The following is a 14,377-nucleotide window of genomic DNA, read 5'->3' as shown; positions in this document are numbered from 1 at the left end:
GAATAATGACTAAATGATGTATACATTTAGCTTAGAATTATAACTGAACAGAATACTACTCTGTTACTGTATGAATGTATGAATCTTATTATAATCATAATAATAAATATAAGGTGTGTAGTTTTAGTCAATAATTAGAACAAGGACTTTCTGTTCCTACCCAGGGAGGGGAGAGACCTTGGGCTTGTAGTAGATTGTTTAACAGGTGGCAGACAATGTGAGAAGGCTTGTGAACTATATTGCTATTGTATCTGATAGGAGGAGGGACATTTATGACGAAATGTGAGGTATATGAACCAATCTACATGGTATTACGACCAGAGCTCTCAGGAATAAATGCTATTGATTAATATTGAGACTGATCTTTGTCTATTTTATGCAAATAAGAAACTTACAAATTCTTAAAAATGGACAAAGTGTTTTGCTTTGTTAAAATTGAATTGGTTAATGAACATATAGGAATTCAATTCCTCCAACAATTATGTAGAAAATCATTTTACCATCTAAACCGCTGTGAATTTTCTTCCATAGGAAAAAATAGTGTATTTTCCAAAGTAAAAGCCGCAAAAACTAAAGCATAGAAATACCGCACATAGAGCAGATCTACCTCCTCTTAAACTTCCGTTCATTTAGAATTACGTATCTCTAAAACATTTCTATATGAATTTTGTCAGGTCGCCCAAAAAGTGACATATTACAGATCTACTGCCTCTTAAACTTGCATTCAATGAGAATGACAGATGTATAACACATTTCTATGCTCATTTTAGTGGTTCGCCCCAAAAATTACATATTGCAGCTTTAAAGCAAGTTTTTTTTCAGTTCTACACATTTTGGGTCAGAGAGAAAATGTTGCAATTTTATAACACATTTCCAGCAATTCCACAGATTGTGCAATGTTAAAATTATATCAATTGGAGGTGGATATATTTCAAGGCCTACTTTCAAACTCAGTGCCTCTTTGCTTGACATGATGGGAAATCAAAATAAATCAGCCAAGACCTCAGAAAAAAATGTAGACCTCCACAAGTCTGGTTCATCCTTCGGAGCAATTTCCAAACGCCTGAAGGAACCATATTCATCTGTACAAACAATAGTAAGCAAGTATAAACACCATGGCCGTCAAAACGCTCAGGAATGAGACGCGTTCTGTCTCCTAGAGATGAACGTACTTTGGTGTGAAAAGTGCAAATCAATTCCAGAAGAACAGCAAAGGACCTTGTGTAGATGCTGTAGGAAACAGGTACAAATATATCTATATCCACAGTAAAACGAGTCCTATGTTGACATAACCTGAAAGGCCTCTCAGCAAGGAAGAAGCCACTGCTCCAAAACTGCCATATAACAAGCCTGCCAAAAATAGAACTGTTTGGCCATAATGACCATCGTTACGTTTGCCGGAGGGAGTAGTGACCTTCAGCACAGCTGGTAAAAAATGTCGAACTTGGTATCCAGACAGGGTAGGAGCCCCATTTACTTAAAGTACAGGATATCAACAAAATGTGCTTGGATTCCTTATCAATACAATGTATGGAGTGTAAATAGCATTGTAGACTGTGACACAGTTGACTTACTTAATGCAGGTATTTCATATTAGATATTTATTGGATACATTGCTAAGGCATGGTGATTTTTGTGTAGACTTTAAAATGGAGATAGCTTCAATGGCGCTGCCCATGCTGTCAAAGGAGCTGTAATGGCACAGGCAGAAAGTCCTCTATCTACACTACCAGTCAACCGTTTGGACACATCTACTCAAGGGTTTTTCTTTCTTTTTGACTATTTTCTACATTGTAGAATAATAGTGAAGACATCACAACTATGACAGAACACATACGGAATCATGCAGTAACCAAAAAAGTGTTAAACAAATCAAAATCTATTTTAAATTTGAGATTCTTCAAGACAGACAACCTTTGCCTTGATAGCAGCTTTGCACACTCTTGGCATTCTCTCAACCAGCTTTATCAGGAATGCTTTTCCAATAGTCTTGAAGGAGTTCCCACATATGCTGAGCACTTGTTGGCTGTGTTTCCTTCAATCTGCGGTCGAACACATCCCAAACTATCTCAATTGGGTCGAAGACGGGTGATTGTTATGAGCTGTCCTCCCCTCAGCAGCCTCCACTCATCTGCTGTTACTTGATGGACATATGGAGAGGGTACGGATCGTACAATGGTCATGTTCATTAGGCACCAAATGGAATAAAATGTACTGAAACAGGGAGGGACCACCTGCGTCATATTCACTAGTCACAAAATGGAAGAAAACGGACAAAAATTCAGTGAAATGTTGAGGTATCATCTGAACTTGCACAATAAAAAATCTTCCTTTTCATTTTCTGTTGCACAACATTTTGAAACGTTTTACTATGGTGTGCATCTAATGAATATGACCCTGGTGTGTCCTTACATGTTTTTGCCACCAGGAGGCAGTGGAAACAATAAGTAAGCCACCAACTCAAGATCCCAAATCAACCTTCTACCCCCTAGAGCCCTCAAACTCAACTCTGGATCCCAAATCAACCCTCTACCCCCTAGAGCCCTCAAACTCAACTCTGGATCCCAAATCAACCCTCTACCCCCTAGAGCCCTCAAACTCAACTCTGGATCCCAAATCAACCCTCTACCCCCTAGAGCCCTCAAACTCAACTCTGGATCCCAAATCAACCCTCTACCCCCTAGGGCCCTCAAACTAAATTCTGGACCACAAATCCAGTTCTACTGTTTTAATTCACTGTTCAGGGACTGATTTAGACCTGGAACACCAGGTGGGTGCAATTAATTATCAGGTGGAACAGAAACCAGCAGGCTCTGGACCTCATAGGGTAAGAGTTGAATACCCCTGCCCTAGGGACGAGATATGAGAGGATTGGATAGATGATAGCAATATCATCACAAGAAATGTGGGATTCTTGAAGGGAGCAAGTTCCAATAGGTAGTGATTTGTGGGAATGGCAGGCAGCACCAGCAGAAAGAGTCAATTAGTATTTTTTTGCATATTTCAAATCAAATGTGATTTGTCACATGATGCGAATACAACAGGTGTAGACTTTACCGTGACATGCTTGCTAACGAGCCAACCCCAACCATGTAGGGTGGAGCTATATACAGGGAGTAGCAGTACCAGATCAATGTGCAGGGGTATGAGGTATTTGAGGTAGATGTGTACATGAAGGCAGGTTAAAGTGACAAGGCATCAGGATAGATAATAATAATTGTGAAATAAAGAACAGAGTAGCAGCAGCATATGATGAGTGTAAAAGTGTATGCACGTATGTCATTGTGTGTGAATGAATGTGTATATAGTGTGTATATAATGTATAGTCTTGTGAGTAGAGTCAGTGCAAGATAGGGTCTGTGCAGATAATCCAGGGAACCATTTAATTAACTATATTATTTAGCAATTTTATGGTTATTTAGCAGTCTTATGGGTTGGGGGTGGAAGCTGTCTCGGAGCCTGTTGATCCGAGAGGCGGTGCTCCGGTACCGTTTGCTGGATGGTAGAAGAGTGAACAGTCTATGACTTGGGTGGCTGGAGTCTTTTTCTGGGCTTTCCTCTGACACGCCTGATAGAGAGGTCCTGGATGGCAGGGAGCTCGGCCCCAGTGATGTACTGGGCTGTCCTCATCACCCTCTATTGCGCTTTGCAGTTGAGGGACGGTGCATTTTCCATACCAAGCAGTGATGCAGCCAGTCAAGATGCTCTCGATGGTGCAGCTGTAAAACCTTTTGAGGATCTTTGGGCCCATGTCAAATCTTTTCAGCCTCCTGTGGGGGAAAAGGCGCTGTCATGCCCTCTTCCCGACTGTGCGGGAATGTTAAGTCCTTCGTGATTTCTGCACATGATTCCGCTTGCTCCTTGTTTATCCTCTGTTTTGTGTATCCAAGGCTCGGGTTCAATCTGGTTGGATGATATGGACTGCAAAGGAACTGAGAAGATCCTGTCCAGCTGTCCTTTCAAAGGCTGGGGGTTGACCGACTGTTGCCACAAGGAGGTTGCAGGGGTCGTTTGTGAGAGAGGTCCGATACTACTCTTCACTGTGGGTGGTTCTCCTAAAGTATTTTCCTTGATTCCTTGTCTCCTCTTTCCCATCTCCTCAAAACTCTCCCTGTCTCATTCCCAAAACTTCTGAGGGAAAAGGAGAGCGTTGGTGGAGAAGACCTGAGGTGCCCTCTCCTTTAATGCTCTCCTTGATGTTTTGAGAAGGAGGCAAAGTGAGAGAACTCAAGGAATCGTGGAAAAAACCTTTGAGCCCTGTGTGACCAAGGCATCTGTCTATCAGTCTGGATTCCCTGTCTGACCAAGGCATCTTTCTACCAGTCTGGATTCCCTGTCTGACCAAGGCATCTTTCTACCAGTCTGGATTCCCTGTCTGACCAAGGCATCTTTCTACCAGTCTGGATTCCCTGTCTGACCAAGGCAACTTTCTACCAGTCTGGATTCCCTGTCTGACCAAGGCATCTTTCTACCAGTCTGGATTCCCTGTCTGACCAAGGCATCTTTCTACCAGTCTGGATTCCCTGTCTGACCAAGGCATCTTTCTACCAGTCTGGATTCCCTGTCTGACCAAGGCAACTTTCTACCAGTCTGGATTCCCTGTCTGACCAAGGCATCTTTCTACCAGTCTGGATTCCCTGTCTGACCAAGGCATCTTTCTACCAGTCTGGATTCCCTGTCTGATCAAGGCAACTTTCTACCAGTCTGGGTTCCTTGTCTGACCAAGGCATCTTTCTACCAGTCTGGATTCCCTGTCTGATCAAGGCCTCTTTCTGGCCTTATTATTTTATGTAATCTTTTTTTAACTAGCCAAGTCAGTTAAGAACAAATTCTTATTTTCAATGACGACCTAGGAACAGTGGGTTAACTGCCTTGTTCAGCGGCAGAACGACAGATTTTTACCTTGTCAGCTCAGTCAACCATTTGGTTACTGGCCCAACGCTCACTTGTCTACCTGCCGCCCCTATTCCAGTTTTCTCTAAGTCCAACACCACTGGCTGAAGTTCCTTTTTAGCTATGGTATCTAATCTTTTGTTTTTTAATAAGAGTTTTAAATTATGGTACAGTAGTTTTGGAAAATGTTGAAACATTTGCATATATATCTTAATTTCATCAAATAATATCAAAATGTATAACTGTTCTTTAGAATTATGAACATAACAATATCAACTATAATGTATGCTTGCACTTGAAGAAAGGCGTTTCAACATACAGTGATTATTATTTTTCCTTGATGACGGCTGGTGTTTCTCTGTATAGTACTTACCCTCCTCTAAAAGCCCTCATGAACCATGTCTATCTAGGTCTACTGTGTTTCTCTGTATAGTACTTACCCTCCTCTAAAAGCCCTCATGAACCATGTCTATCTAGGTCTACTGTGTTTCTCTGTATAGTACTTACCCTCCTCTAAAAGCCCTCATGAACCATGTCTATCTAGGTCTACTGTGTTTCTCTGTGTAGTACTTACCCTCCTCTAAAAGCCCTCATGAACCATGTCTATCTAGGTCTACTGTGTTTCTCTGTATAGTACTTACCCTCCTCTAAAAGCCCTCATGAACCATGTCTATCTAGGTCTACTGTGTTTCTCTGTATAGTACTTACCCTCCTCTTAAAGCCCTCATGAACCATGTCTATCTAGGTCTACTGTGTTTCTCTGTATAGTACTTACCCTCCTCTAAAAGCCCTCATGAACCATGTCTATCTAGGTCTACTGTGTTTCTCTGTATAGTACTTACCCTCCTCTTAAAGCCCTCATGAACCATGTCTATCTAGGTCTACTGTGTTTCTCTGTTTCTCTGTGTAGTACTTACCCTCCTCTAAAAGCCCTCATGAACCATGTCTATCTAGGTCTACTGTGTTTCTCTGTGTAGTACTTACCCTCCTCTAAAAGCCCTCATGAACCATGTCTATCTAGGTCTACTGTGTTTCTCTGTGTAGTACTTACCCTCCTCTAAAAGCCCTCATGAACCATGTCTATCTAGGTCTACTGTGTTTCTCTGTATAGTACTTACCCTCCTCTAAAAGCCCTCATGAACCATGTCTATCTAGGTCTACTGTGTTTCTCTGTATAGTACTTACCCTCCTCTAAAAGCCCTCATGAACCATGTCTATCTAGGTCTACTGTGTTTCTCTGTATAGTACTTACCCTCCTCTAAAAGCCCTCATGAACCATGTCTATCTAGGTCTACTGTGTTTCTCTGTATAGTACTTACCCTCCTCTAAAAGCCCTCATGAACCATGTCTATCTAGGTCTACTGTGTTTCTCTGTATAGTACTTACCCTCCTCTAAAAGCCCTCATGAACCATGTCTATCTAGGTCTACTGTGTTTCTCTGTGTAGTACTTACCCTCCTCTAAAAGCCCTCATGAACCATGTCTATCTAGGTCTACTGTGTTTCTGAACCATGTCTATCTAGGTCTACTGTGTTTCTCTGTACCCTCCTCTAAAAGCCCTCATGAACCATGTCTATCTAGTTCTACTGTGTTTCTCTGTGTAGTACTTACCCTCCTCTAAAAGCCCTCATGAACCATGTCTATCTAGGTCTACTGTGTTTCTCTGTATAGTACTTACCCTCCTCTAAAAGCCCTCATGAAATGTCTATCTAGGTCTACTGTGTTTCTCTGTATAGTACTTACCCTCCTCTTAAACCATGTCTATCTAGGTCTACTGTGTTTCTCTGTATAGTACTTACCCTCCTCTTAAAGCCCTCATGAACCATGTCTATCTAGGTCTACTGTGTTTCTCTGTATAGTACTTACCCTCCTCTAAAAGCCCTCATGAACCATGTCTATCTAGGTCTACTGTGTTTCTCTGTATAGTACTTACCCTCCTCTTAAAGCCCTCATGAACCATGTCTATCTAGGTCTACTGTGTTTCTCTGTATAGTACTTACCCTCCTCTAAAAGCCCTCATGAACCATGTCTATCTAGTTCTACTGTGGTTCTCTGTGTAGTACTTACCCTCCTCTAAAAGCCCTCATGAACCATGTCTATCTAGGTCTACTGTGTTTCTCTGTATAGTACTTACCCTCCTCTAAAAGCCCTCATGAACCATGTCTATCTAGGTCTACTGTGTTTCTCTGTGTAATACTTACCCTCCTCTAAAAGCCCTCATGAACCATGTCTATCTAGGTCTACTGTGTTTCTCTGTATAGTACTTACCCTCCTCTTAAAGCCCACATGAACCATGTCTATCTAGGTCTACTGTGTTTCTCTGTGTAGTACTTACCCTCCTCTAAAAGCCCTCATGAACCATGTCTATTATTCCTCCACTAGATGGGGTCATTCCTTCAATCATATTCAGTTGTAAATACTCCTTGTGGAGGCTGAAAAAGGAATTGGGTTAAAAAGTATGAGTTCCTCTTTGACCAAACTAGTCTCTGACACTATATGAGACCTTCAGTTTCTAGGAGCACATAATTATCACAGTACTGGATGCCTGGATACTCTAAAGGATTGGAACCATAGGAATATAACCACTAGAACAGACCTGTCAAATTTCCGTGGCCTGAGGGGCTTTTTCCATTCTAGTAATTATATTTCTATTATTGTAACCTTATCTACTCCAGCAGCTGTGATTCGTCCAGACTGACTGTGATCGCTGCAGGTCAAGCAAACATCTGTCAATATGACGTCAGTCATAGATGCTGTTCAGTGCTCCAGCAGGGTTGGTTAGCTCAGCATCACAGAGCAACTCTGATGTATATTTAACTGTCGTGGGAACAAAGTAGTACATCTGTTTATTACAGCACCAATGAATAAGGGTGGAGGCTTGACCACTTCACAGCATGTCTGTGAAGAGAGAGACAGACACACACAGAGAGAGAGAGAGAGAATAGCTCTGCTTTAACAGTATTGTTATAATGGGAAAAAAGTTGTTGTTTTTGTAGACATTCATGAAAACACTTATATTCAGAGGTTGGCAGTTTGAAAACGGGGTCATCATCTAGTTAGTATCTCTCTGTATTTCTATCAGTCACTGTCTTCTAGGTAGTATCTCTATTTCTATCAGTCACTGTCTTCTAGTTAGTATCTCTCTCTATTTCTATCAGTCACTGTCTTCTAGTTAGTATCTCTATTTCTATCAGTCACTGTCTTCTAGTTAGTATCTCTATTTCTATCAGTCACTGTCTCTTCTAGTTAGTATATCTCTCTATTTCTATCAGTCACTGTCTTCTAGTTAGTATCTCTCTATTTCTATCAGTCACTGTCCTCTAGTTAGTATCTCTCTCTCTATTTCTATCAGTCACTGTCTTCTAGTTAGTATATCTCTCTATTTCTATCAGTCACTGTCCTCTAGTTAGTATATCTCTCTATTTATATCAGTCACTGTCCTCTAGGTAGTATCTCTCTCTATTTCTATCAGTCACTGTCTTCTAGTTAGTATCTCTCTCTATTTCTATCAGTCACTGTCTTCTAGGTAGTATCTCTCTATTTCTATCAGTCACTGTCCTCTAGTTAGTATCTCTCTCTATTTCTCAGTCACTGTCCTCTAGTTAGTATCTCTCTGTATTTCTATCAGTCACTGTCCTCTAGTTAGTATATCTCTCTATTTCTATCAGTCACTGTCCTCTAGTTAGTATCTCTCTCTATTTCTATCAGTCACTGTCTTCTAGTTAGTATCTCTCTCTATTTCTATCAGTCACTGTCCTCAGGTTAGTATCTCTCTGTATTTCTATCAGTCACTGTCCTCTAGTTAGTATCTCTCTCTATTTCTATCAGTCACTGTCCTCAGGTTAGTATCTCTCTGTATTTCTATCAGTCACTGTCTTCTAGGTAGTATCTCTATTTCTATCAGTCACTGTCTTCTAGTTAGTTTCTCTCTCTATTTCTATCAGTCACTGTCTTCTAGTTAGTATCTCTATTTCTATCAGTCACTGTCTTCTAGTTAGTATCTCTCTCTATTTCTATCAGTCACTGTCTTCTAGTTAGTATCTCTATTTCTATCAGTCACTGTCTTCTAGTTAGTATCTCTATTTCTATCAGTCACTGTCTTCTAGTTAGTATCTCTCTATTTCTATCAGTCACTGTCTTCTAGTTAGTATCTCTCTCTATTTATATCAGTCACTGTCCTCTAGGTAGTATCTCTCTCTATTTCTATCAGTCACTGTCTTCTAGTTAGTATCTCTCTCTATTTCTATCAGTCACTGTCTTCTAGGTAGTATCTCTCTATTTCTATCAGTCACTGTCCTCTAGTTAGTATCTCTCTCTATTTCTCAGTCACTGTCCTCTAGTTAGTATCTCTCTCTATTTCTATCAGTCACTGTCCTCTAGTTAGTATCTCTCTGTATTTCTATCAGTCACTGTCCTCTAGTTAGTATATCTCTCTATTTCTGTCAGTCACTGTCCTCTAGTTAGTATATCTCTCTATTTATATCAGTCACTGTCCTCTAGTTAGTATCTCTCTCTATTTCTATCAGTCACTGTCCTCTAGTTAGTATCTCTCTGTATTTCTATCAGTCACTGTCCTCTAGTTAGTATATCTCTCAATTTATATCAGTCACTGTCCTCTAGTTAGTATATCTCTCTATTTCTATCAGTCACTGTCATCTCTCTATTTCTATCAGTCTGTATCTCTATTTCTCTAGTTAGTATATCTCTCTATTTCTGTCAGTCACTGTCCTCTAGTTAGTATCTCTCTCTATTTCTGTCAGTCACTGTCCTCTAGTTAGTATCTCTCTCTATTTCTGTCAGTCACTGTCTTCTAGTTAGTATATCTCTCTATTTCTGTCAGTCACTGTCTTCTAGGTAGTATCTCTATTTCTATCAGTCACTGTCTTCTAGTTAGTATCTCTCTCTATTTCTATCAGTCACTGTCTTCTAGTTAGTATCTCTATTTCTATCAGTCACTGTCTTCTAGTTAGTATCTCTATTTCTATCAGTCACTGTCTCTTCTAGTTAGTATATCTCTCTATTTCTATCAGTCACTGTCTTCTAGTTAGTATATCTCTCTATTTCTATCAGTCACTGTCTTCTAGGTAGTATCTCTATTTCTATCAGTCACTGTCTTCTAGTTAGTATCTCTCTCTATTTCTATCAGTCACTGTCTTCTAGTTAGTATCTCTATTTCTATCAGTCACTGTCTTCTAGTTAGTATCTCTATTTCTATCAGTCACTGTCTCTTCTAGTTAGTATATCTCTCTATTTCTATCAGTCACTGTCTTCTAGTTAGTATCTCTATTTCTATCAGTCACTGTCTTCTAGTTAGTATCTCTATTTCTATCAGTCACTGTCTCTTCTAGTTAGTATATCTCTCTATTTCTATCAGTCACTGTCTTCTAGTTAGTATCTCTCTATTTCTATCAGTCACTGTCCTCTAGTTAGTATCTCTCTCTATTTCTATCAGTCACTGTCTTCTAGTTAGTTATATCTCTCTATTTCTATCAGTCACTGTCCTCTAGTTAGTATATCTCTCTATTTATATCAGTCACTGTCCTCTAGGTAGTATCTCTCTCTATTTCTATCAGTCACTGTCTTCTAGTTAGTATCTCTCTATTTCTATCAGTCACTGTCTTCTATTTCTATCAGTCACTGTCTTCTAGGTTAGTATCTCTCTATTTCTATCAGTCACTGTCCTCTAGTTAGTATCTCTCTCTATTTCTATCAGTCACTGTCCTCTAGTTAGTATCTCTCTATTTCTATCAGTCACTGTCCTCTAGTTAGTATATCTCTCTATTTCTATCAGTCACTGTCCTCTAGTTAGTATCTCTCTCTATTTCTATCAGTCACTGTCTTCTAGTTAGTATCTCTCTATTTCTATCAGTCACTGTCCTCTAGGTTAGTATCTCTCTAGTTAGTATTTCTATCAGTCACTGTCCTCTAGTTAGTATCTCTCTCTATTTCTATCAGTCACTGTCCTCAGGTTAGTATCTGTCTCTGTATTTCTATCAGTCACTGTCTTCTAGGTAGTATCTCTATTTCTATCAGTCACTGTCTTCTAGTTAGTTTCTCTCTCTATTTCTATCAGTCACTGTCTTCTAGTTAGTATCTCTCTATTTCTATCAGTCACTGTCTTCTAGTCACTGTCTTCTAGTTAGTATATCTCTCTATTTCTATCAGTCACTGTCTTCTAGTTAGTATCTCTCTCTATTTCTATCAGTCACTGTCTTCTAGTTAGTATCTCTATTTCTATCAGTCACTGTCTTCTAGTTAGTATCTCTATTTCTATCAGTCACTGTCTTCTAGTTAGTATCTCTCTATTTCTATCAGTCACTGTCTTCTAGTTAGTATCTCTCTCTATTTATATCAGTCACTGTCCTCTAGGTAGTATCTCTCTCTATTTCTATCAGTCACTGTCTTCTAGTTAGTATCTCTCTCTATTTCTATCAGTCACTGTCTTCTAGGTAGTATCTCTCTATTTCTATCAGTCACTGTCCTCTAGTTAGTATCTCTCTCTATTTCTCAGTCACTGTCCTCTAGTTAGTATCTCTCTCTATTTCTATCAGTCACTGTCCTCTAGTTAGTATCTCTCTGTATTTCTATCAGTCACTGTCCTCTAGTTAGTATATCTCTCTATTTCTGTCAGTCACTGTCCTCTAGTTAGTATATCTCTCTATTTATATCAGTCACTGTCCTCTAGTTAGTATCTCTCTCTATTTCTATCAGTCACTGTCCTCTAGTTAGTATCTCTCTGTATTTCTATCAGTCACTGTCCTCTAGTTAGTATATCTCTCAATTTATATCAGTCACTGTCCTCTAGTTAGTATATCTCTCTATTTATATCAGTCACTGTCCTCTAGTTAGTATATCTCTCTATTTCTATCAGTCACTGTTCTCTAGTTAGTATATCTCTCTATTTCTGTCAGTCACTGTCCTCTAGTTAGTATCTCTCTCTATTTCTGTCAGTCACTGTCCTCTAGTTAGTATCTCTCTCTATTTCTGTCAGTCACTGTCTTCTAGTTAGTATATCTCTCTATTTCTGTCAGTCACTGTCTTCTAGTTAGTATATCTCTCTATTTCTATCAGTCACTGTCCTCTAGTTAGTATATCTCTCTATTTCTGTCAGTCACTGTCCTCTAGTTAGTATATCTCTCTATTTCTGTCAGTCACTGTCCTCTAGTTAGTATCTGTCTCTATTTCTGTCAGTCACTGTCCTCTAGTTAGTATCTCTCTCTATTTCTATCAGTCAGTATATCTCTCTATTTCTGTCAGTCACTGTCCTCTAGTTAGTATCTGTCTCTATTTCTGTCAGTCACTGTCCTCTAGTTAGTATCTCTCTGTATTTCTATCAGTCAGAAGTGTTCAATGACGTTACTTGACAACATGCAAGCCCCGACAGTCCCGGGCAGGCTGGCTCACCTCTTACAACACGTGTACTTACATCACTGACATGTAATTACATTTTACATTACACCCACTTTAATACATCTTATATTACACCCACTTTAATACATCTTATATTACACCCACTTTAATACATCTTATATTACACCCACTTTAATACATCTTATATTACACCCACTTTAATACATCTTATATTACAATACATCTTATATTACACCCACGTTATTACATCTTATATTACACCCGCGTTATCGAGAGTGAGTCACATAGAAACCTGAGGGGTGGGATTGTCTGGTAGAGGAATGGGCCGTGTGTCACGACTTCCGCCGAAGTTGGTTCCTCTCCTTGTTCGGACGGCGCTCGGCGTCGCCGGTCTTCCAGCCATCATCGATCCACTTTTCATTTTCCTTTTGTTTTGTCTCGTCTTCCCACACACCTGGTCTCATTTCCCTCATTACATGTTGTGTATTTAACCCTCTGTTCCCCCCATGTCTTTGTGTGGAATTGTTTATTGTAAGTGCATGTACACGTTTTCTCTGATGTGCGACGGGTTTTGTACCCATTTGTTTGTTGTTCTGGTTACCGGTGGTTTTATGAATCAAACTGCTCCGTTGATTACCCAGTTTGCTCTCCTGCGCCTGACTTCCTGCCGCCAGTTACGCACTCCCTTACACCATGTTCAGTTGACAAACGTTGTTGAATGCTGCACATAGAAATTCCATGAATAGAGCCTACTCTATTCCTTGTTCTACATGTCGGAGAGGCATGTTTGTTCTACATAACATATTTCTACCTAAAAGTTCCAAAACTTGTCCTGCTGAAAAAGGCCAATTTTTAAATATCATGCCCATTTCAAATCACCTAATATAAAAAAGGTAATCTTACTAAACTATCCCTTTAAGAGATCCTGTGTGTAATAATGAATTCCTCTAATCCATAATCCAGAAAGTAGACATGATGGTTTAGTCTGGGTAAGGCCGTGGAGTGCGTGAGCTGATAAGAACTATTATTATTACAGCTCATGTGTACAAACATCTGTCACATACTGTGCAGTGCATCTCTGTTGAAACATGCCGACTCTTTGAAGAAGAGGCGTTGTAAGACTGTTTTGATAGAAGTAATCCCATGTATTTTGTCTCTGGAGGAGGGAAATGCATTGCTGTGTCACAGCCCAGTGGCGTCTGGTTGAAAAGGCCAGACAGGTTTGAAATTCTGTGTTAGTATCACTGATGACATAATTCCACCTCACTCTCACAGTATTGCATAATACTGGTCATTTACTCGAACACTTACAATGCCTACACACACGTACAATCATAAATGACCCATACAGAGGGGTGGAATTGTCAGGGGGTGGATCGTATACAGAAAGAAGATTTAGGAGATAGTTCTTCACAGGTTAACTCTGCCCCCTGTATTCTACTGTATGAAATGTCAAGTCATTTTTCTCCCGGGAACACTTTCCCGGACGTGTCTGTGTCATATCCGGGGTCTGCCTGAGGAAATGAGTGTGTGCTTATAAAATCTCACAGTAAACTTCAATTTCGGAAAAGTTCCACCGTGAGTAAGTAGCTATGATTGTTACCTCACACACCTACGACAATTCCAAAACAACTCTCTTCTGTCTCCACAGTCTCTGTTTACTGTAGACGCACTGTTGAAATTCATGTGAATCATTGTGATTCATTGTGTGAACACGCAGTCACACCGTAGGCAGAGTGGTCCACTGTGGTGCATTGTGGTCCACTTGACCAGAATCCCTGATGTGAATCATATGCATTCAGACATTATGTCCAGGCCACAAGAGGACATTCTCAAGACATTTAAAGGGATATTCATATCTAACCACAGTTGTTCAGTTAAGCCTCATCATCGCCCCAAAGGAGGAGACACAACACAGATCCTACAGTGTTTCAGGGTGTCTTCAATACTAAGATATTAATAGATCTGCTGATGAATGGAAGACCATGGGAATTGTCCAGTGGGATCAAATGAAAGAGAGGAGGAACTGGGATTAAATGAAAGACAGCATGAATGGAAAGAGTTGGAGGAGTAAGAGGCCTGGGGGAAGGGGGTGAGGGGGCAGGGTCGTGGTC

This window comes from Oncorhynchus nerka, linkage group LG26 (genome assembly GCF_034236695.1).
Source record: "Oncorhynchus nerka isolate Pitt River linkage group LG26, Oner_Uvic_2.0, whole genome shotgun sequence".
NCBI lineage: Eukaryota > Metazoa > Chordata > Actinopteri > Salmoniformes > Salmonidae > Oncorhynchus > Oncorhynchus nerka.
The sequence above is the reverse complement of the archived record's forward strand: the minus strand, read 5'-3'. Positions refer to the sequence as shown.